The sequence below is a fragment of the Pinus tabuliformis genome, chromosome 6 (assembly GCF_031772625.1).
Source record: "Pinus tabuliformis cultivar Carrire ecotype Pingquan chromosome 6, CPIR1, whole genome shotgun sequence".
Taxonomy (NCBI): Eukaryota; Viridiplantae; Streptophyta; class Pinopsida; order Pinales; family Pinaceae; genus Pinus; species Pinus tabuliformis.
The window spans coordinates 1,478,402,803-1,478,409,219 of record NC_142292.1 but is presented as its reverse complement, the minus strand read 5'-3'; the positions used below and the strand labels follow the sequence as shown (position 1 = coordinate 1,478,409,219).

Here is a 6,417-nt window from a genome sequence, read left to right as displayed (position 1 = left end):
TAATGTCTTTTATTGAAAAGGCAATAATGACATAATTACATTTGAAATAAAACTCAAATCTCAACATTTGATTTTTATATTATTATAAATATTCTAAAATATTTTGTGAAAGTTAAATTTTTATCATCCACTACTACTAAAAACAAAAATGATGTAACTACTTTGAAAATATGTCTTTATTTATATTATTATACTTTGAAAATATGCCTTTATTTATATTATTATAATATTCTAATTTATGTATATTATTATAAATATTCCGAAATATTATGGGAATAAATACATCTATTTATCAATGTAATTAAAATAATAAAATTAATTATTTTTTTCCGAACCCAACCCTATCTTCCAACTATGAAACCGACACGAAGTTGCACGCCATTCCGATTCATTATGATATTTTGATTTTCACATTACGCATATATACCCTACTTTGTAGGGCGCCTGTGAAGCTCAAGGGCCACGGTTCTCAGGTTATCTTTCATTCTTAGGCAGGGAGATTTTTTCAGAGCCGAGGGGGCGCGTACCTATTTATCACAGGGGGTGTAACTTATAACACCGGATCCTGGTACAGTTCTTGAACCAGGGGGCGCGCGCGAGCCAACATCTGGATATATATTGCACATTTTTAAGGAGATCTTGGAGGGGAAAAGATGGGTGTTCCGGCGTTCTATCGGTGGCTGTCGGATAAATTTCCGATGGTTGTAGTAGATGTTGTGGAGGAGGAGGCAGTGCAGATCAACGGCGTCACTATACCCATTGACACCACCAAACCAAATCCCAATAATTTGGAGTATGATAATCTATATCTGGATATGAATGGAATTATTCACCCCTGTTTTCATCCTGAAGATCGGCCTTCGCCTTCAACTTATGATGAGGTATATCAGTGTATGTTCGATTACATAGACAGGCTGTTTGCAATAGTGCGCCCCAGGAAGCTTTTGTATATGGCAATCGATGGCGTTGCACCAAGAGCAAAGATGAATCAACAGCGCTCTCGACGTTTCAGGGCGGCAAAAGATGCAGCTGATGCGGCTGCAGAAGAGGAAAGGCTGAGAAGAGAATTTGAAGCAGAGGGACACATACTCACCCCAAAAGAAAAGTCTGAGGCATATGATTCGAATGTTATTACACCAGGTACGGAATTTATGGCCACATTATCTATAGCTCTGCAGTATTACATACATCTCAGGTTAAATTATGATCCTGGATGGCGGAATATAAAGGTAATACTCTCTGATGCAAATGTTCCTGGGGAAGGAGAGCATAAAATAATGTCATATATTCGTCTTCAAAGAAATCTTCCTGGGTTTGACCCAAACACACGGCACTGCTTATACGGCCTGGATGCTGATCTGATTATGTTGGCTTTGGCAACTCACGAGGTGCATTTCTCAATTCTCAGGGAGGTTGTCTTCACACCCGGGCAACAAGATAAATGTTTCTTGTGTGGCCAGATTGGGCACCTGGCAGCTGAATGTGAAGGAAAAGCCAAGCGAAAAAGTGGAGAGTTTGATGAGAAAGGCGGGGAAGAAAACCCTAACCCTAAGAAACCCTATCAGTTTCTGCACATTTGGACTTTGAGGGAATACCTAGAGTATGACTTGAGGATACCAAACCCTCCATTTCAGGTAGATTTTGAACGGCTGGTTGATGATTTTATCTTTATTTGTTTTTTCGTTGGCAATGATTTCCTGCCACACATGCCTACACTGGAAATCCGCGAGGGGGCAATTAACTTGCTGATGGCTGTGTACAAGAAAGAGTTCAGGGCTATGGGTGGTTATTTGACAGATTCAGGCGAGGCAGTTTTGAAGCGAGTGGAGCATTTTATTCAGGCTGTTGGGTTGTATGAGGATAAAATCTTTCAAAAGAGGGGTCGCCTACATCAGCGCCAAATGGAAAGGGTCAAGTGCGAGAAGGCTCAAAAAAGGAATGGGGATAATATGGATCCCAACATCAATCCTGAATTGATAGTTCCAGTGATGCCTTTTCATAAAGCACGTTTAGCCTCTGGTCCTCAGCTATCACCATATCAGGTGGAGCAATCGAATAATGGTCAACTGACTGCTCAAACTATCCGCAGTGCAGATCACCTGGTTACTCCAAGAAAGCTGAGGCGGGTTATTGAACAACACGGCGGTGTTGCTGCAGCCATTGTTAGAGCTGAAGAAGAGGTTGATGCAGAATTTAAAAGAGAGGAAAAAGATATCTCGGAGGAATTGAAACTTAAGCTGAAGACTGTACTTAAAGAAAAATCAGATCTTTTCAATTGTGATGCGCCAGAAGAGGATAATGTTAGACTAGGAGAGCCTGGGTGGAAAGAAAGGTATTACAATGAAAAATTTATGGTCCGCACTTCAGAAGAACAAGATAAACTTCGAAAAGATGTTGTTTTGAAATATACTGAAGGACTGTGCTGGGTTTTGCGTTATTACTACCAAGGAGTATGTTCATGGCAATGGTTTTATCCATATCATTATGCTCCGTTTGCATCTGATCTGAGGGATTTGGATCGGTTGCAGATAAGCTTTGAACTAGGGAAGCCATTCAAACCATTTAATCAGCTCATGGGAGTTTTTCCAGCTGCAAGTTCAAATGCTCTTCCTGAACATTATAGGCCCTTGATGACTGATCCAAAGTCTCCTATTATTGACTTTTATCCTACTGATTTTGAGATTGACATGAATGGTAAACGTTTTGCTTGGCAGGGTGTTGCAAAATTGCCTTTCATTGATGAAGCTCGCCTACTCGCGGAGGTTAACAAGGTTGAGTGCACTTTGACAGCAGAGGAAGTGCGGAGAAATAGTGTGATGTATGACTTGTGTTTTGTGACTGTAAGTCATCCTTTGGCACCATATATTTTTTCAATTTATGAGCAAGGTAGCCATCTTTCAGGGCAGGAAAGACTTGAAGTAAATGAAAAAATTGATCCTAGAGCTAGTGGGGGTATGAATGGTTTCTTATGCCTTTGCCATGGAGACGCATGCCCAACTATCTTCATTTCACCCATTAAGGGGATGGAAAATATCACAGGCAACCAAGTGCTTTCTGTTATTTACAAGTGCCCACCAACACACAAACACATCACAAGGCCTCCTAATGGAGTAATCATGCCAAAGAAGACTGTATGTGAACAAGATGTAAATACTCCAACTCTATGGCATGAAGATAACGGGCGGAAAGCACGTGATCAAGGAAGGCCACAACGTACTGGATCCGTCTCAGCTCCTCATCTAGGAGAATCTGCTAATCGTCTTATTGCAAACAGTCTGCAATTAAGGAACAGTAGCTCACAGGAGGTAACACGTGAAGCTTATAGCCATAGTTCATTTCAAAGACGAGCTGATAATCAAGGATATGAATATGGATATCCTTCAGACAGCTTACAGGAAGTACTGCATAGTGTGCGGAGTCCAATGCAGCATGAAGCTCGCACTAGAGAAGGTAAACTTGATATACCCTCTCTGTACCCGACCAACAAGCCTTGTAGTCATAGTTCATATCCTAGTAGAGCTGATAATCAAGGATATCAACATAGGTATCCTTCAGATAGCTGTCAAAACTATAACAGTGGAGTGTATAATGGCAGTCAGATTCATGGTCAGGGTTATATAGCCTCTGCTTACAATTCTTATGGTGGAACATACAATGGCAGTCAGAATCATGGCCAGGGTTATACAGCCGCTGCTAGCAATTCTTATGGTGGAATATACAATAAGGGTGATGGTCATAACAGGAATGATAATCATGGTCGAGGTTACACAGCCTCTGCTAGCAATTCTTATCGTGGAACCTACAATAAAGGTGAAAGATACAATGCCAATGAGAATTATGGTCAGGGTTATACAGCCTCTGCTAGCAATTCTTATGGTGGAACATATATGGGCAGTAAGAATAATGAGCAGGGTTATCCCATATCTGCTTCCAATAGTTATGGTGAAAGATGCTATGGCAATCAGAATCATCATAGCTATGGTAGTTCACACCAACAAATTCAGTCTTCTGTCTCTATTGATGGGTACCATGGCTACCAAGGACGAATGGGCATTCACCAGCAAAATGGTAGAACAAATTCCTACTTAGATCAGGATAGCATGATGCAAGTTGGCAATAGGAGTCAGCACGCAGTGAGAAATTCTCAATCCCATGTTCTTCCAAGATATGGAGGTTACCAGCAGTAATATCCAGCCTATAAACACCAAATGCTGCGTCCATCTGAGGGTGCAGGACAAGAAATTCATCAGAGACAAACTTACAGAAATTCCGAACACAGTGTTCAATAAATGTTCAGTTTTAATGCAGAAAAGTAATGATGACCGATAATGACAGGCCAAGGCTTTTGGGCCCAGGTCATCTGTAGCAGGTCTTTAGAGGATTGTGTATTTAGAATTTGGTAGCTTGTCTAAAACGTTAAAAACCCCGTGTCCTAAGTTTTTACAATCATGTGTTCTGTTAGCAACAGTGTCTTTGTTGAATTTCGATCTTCGGTCATTAACATTCAGAGTCTAAGGATTGCAATTTCAATTTTATTCTAATATAAATTATTTTATTCTAATTATATTATGGTTTTGTTCCAGTTGCGCTTTTATAAAGTTGTTAAATCATAAAATTATAAATGATTAGTCAAGATGTACAATAAGTTTTGAGTTGCCGTAAATGCTGTGCAACTTTGTGCATAAGGATTTTCGTTACTGAACAAGTCGCGGTATTACTGCTGTCATTGGTTTGCAGAGAATTTTGCGTTGGAAGGAAAATAAAATAGATTGTAAGGGAAGAAAACCCAAAATGGAAGTTATGAGAAACTATTTTTTTATTAAATCGAGAACAAACAAGGGAGTGAGGATTAAGCAAAATAAGTGGAGGATTAAATAGGCAAATCCTTCATTAGCAATTTGCGAAAATAGTTGCATCTAAAGTTTGATAATATGAATACCAAACGTGCCAAAAACAAAAAAGAGAAGAATTATTATAGTTTTGGTTTTGGAATATGCAGGCAGGGTAAAAATATAGAATCCAAGCACCACACAAGTGACTGTTGCTGATGAACAATCCATTATAGCCTCACCCCTCCCCTAAAGTTTTTCCTTGGACAGGTGAGCAAGATAGATCATCCTGTAGTTGTTATTTTTTGTTTCATTAGTTTAAGGTTGTGGATTAAATTGTCCAAATCCTTAATGCATTCATTAGTTTTGCATGAGATCAAAAATCCATCTCGTCAAAATCATTTACAATGATGCTTGTCATAAAAAGTTATGAGATGCATGAGTAACTTTTGTGATGTTTAGAAAGTTAACCCAGTTCTCTTAACAATACTCAAAACTCATTATGGTCATTAGGGCTACTATTTTATGCAAACTAAACTTCAAAGACACTATTGCACTTGCAAAAGTATATAAATTACGAGGGGTGGACTTTCTCATGTCAATATTTCCAGCCATTTTTGCATCTCTATAACCTTCAAGTGCAACATTTTTATTATCAAAAGATAAAAAATAATTACTAGTACATTTGAAGTGCCTTAAAATTCACTTTACTACTTGCCAATGTTCTTTGTCTGGATTTGCAAGGAATCTATTCACTACTCGAATTGAATGTGCACTATTTGGTTGGCTACATACCATGACTTACAACTGAATTGCAAGGGATTTTACTCATTTCCTCATACTTATAATCAGAAGGTTACCCACTATATTTTGTTATTTCTATCATATGATCTGTATGCCCAATATTTGTTGCATTGGATTTGTTACCCACTAAAAGTGAGTAACCCACAGGAGAAAATTGTTTTTCCCAGTGTTTAAACGACCAGATAACAACCCTATGATGACCCATAAATAGATTCACATCAAAGCTTTCCACCTCTACTTTGGTCAGTGCACTCACATTTGGCATTTGCAAGGTACACTATCCATTTTATAATCATCTGATTTGATTTAATGTTTTGGGGAATACTAATATATTTCACAAGCCAAGCTGGATAATTTGTTTCTCTTGATTGTAACCTTGTTCATATGTTTCACTGGGGAGGTTATCCTTTGCCCCTAGTCCTATGCTTCACCTCCCGTAAGGTTCTTCCTTTGGGAGGGGCACTAATAGGAGGCACTAAACGAAATATCATGCGCATTGTAATCTACAGTTAACACCTTCCTTATTATCCACATCCATTCATTGGGTTAATTGGCATTTGTCATTAGGATTGGCAACCCTATATCCTCATCTCTGAGTAAGGGTCCAAAAACATTCCCTAAGAGATTGATGTAGCCACAAGAAAGATAAAAGTACAAACAAACAAAGAAAAATGAAAAAGATGGTTGGGACATCAAAAGCACATGGATCAAATCCTAGCATGAATTTAGCCCCTTCATTAGCAATCACCCAGTTCCGTAGCATTTCATGCACTATCATAAAGGA

The 6,417-nt window shown here is 38.8% G+C and overlaps 1 pseudogene; it reads left to right on the top strand.

The window, feature by feature from the left end:
* The first annotated feature begins 411 nt into the window (after window positions 1-411).
* On the top strand, window positions 412-4,564 carry LOC149264216 (5'-3' exoribonuclease 3 pseudogene; annotated as a pseudogene).
* The last annotated feature ends 1,853 nt before the right edge of the window (window positions 4,565-6,417 follow it).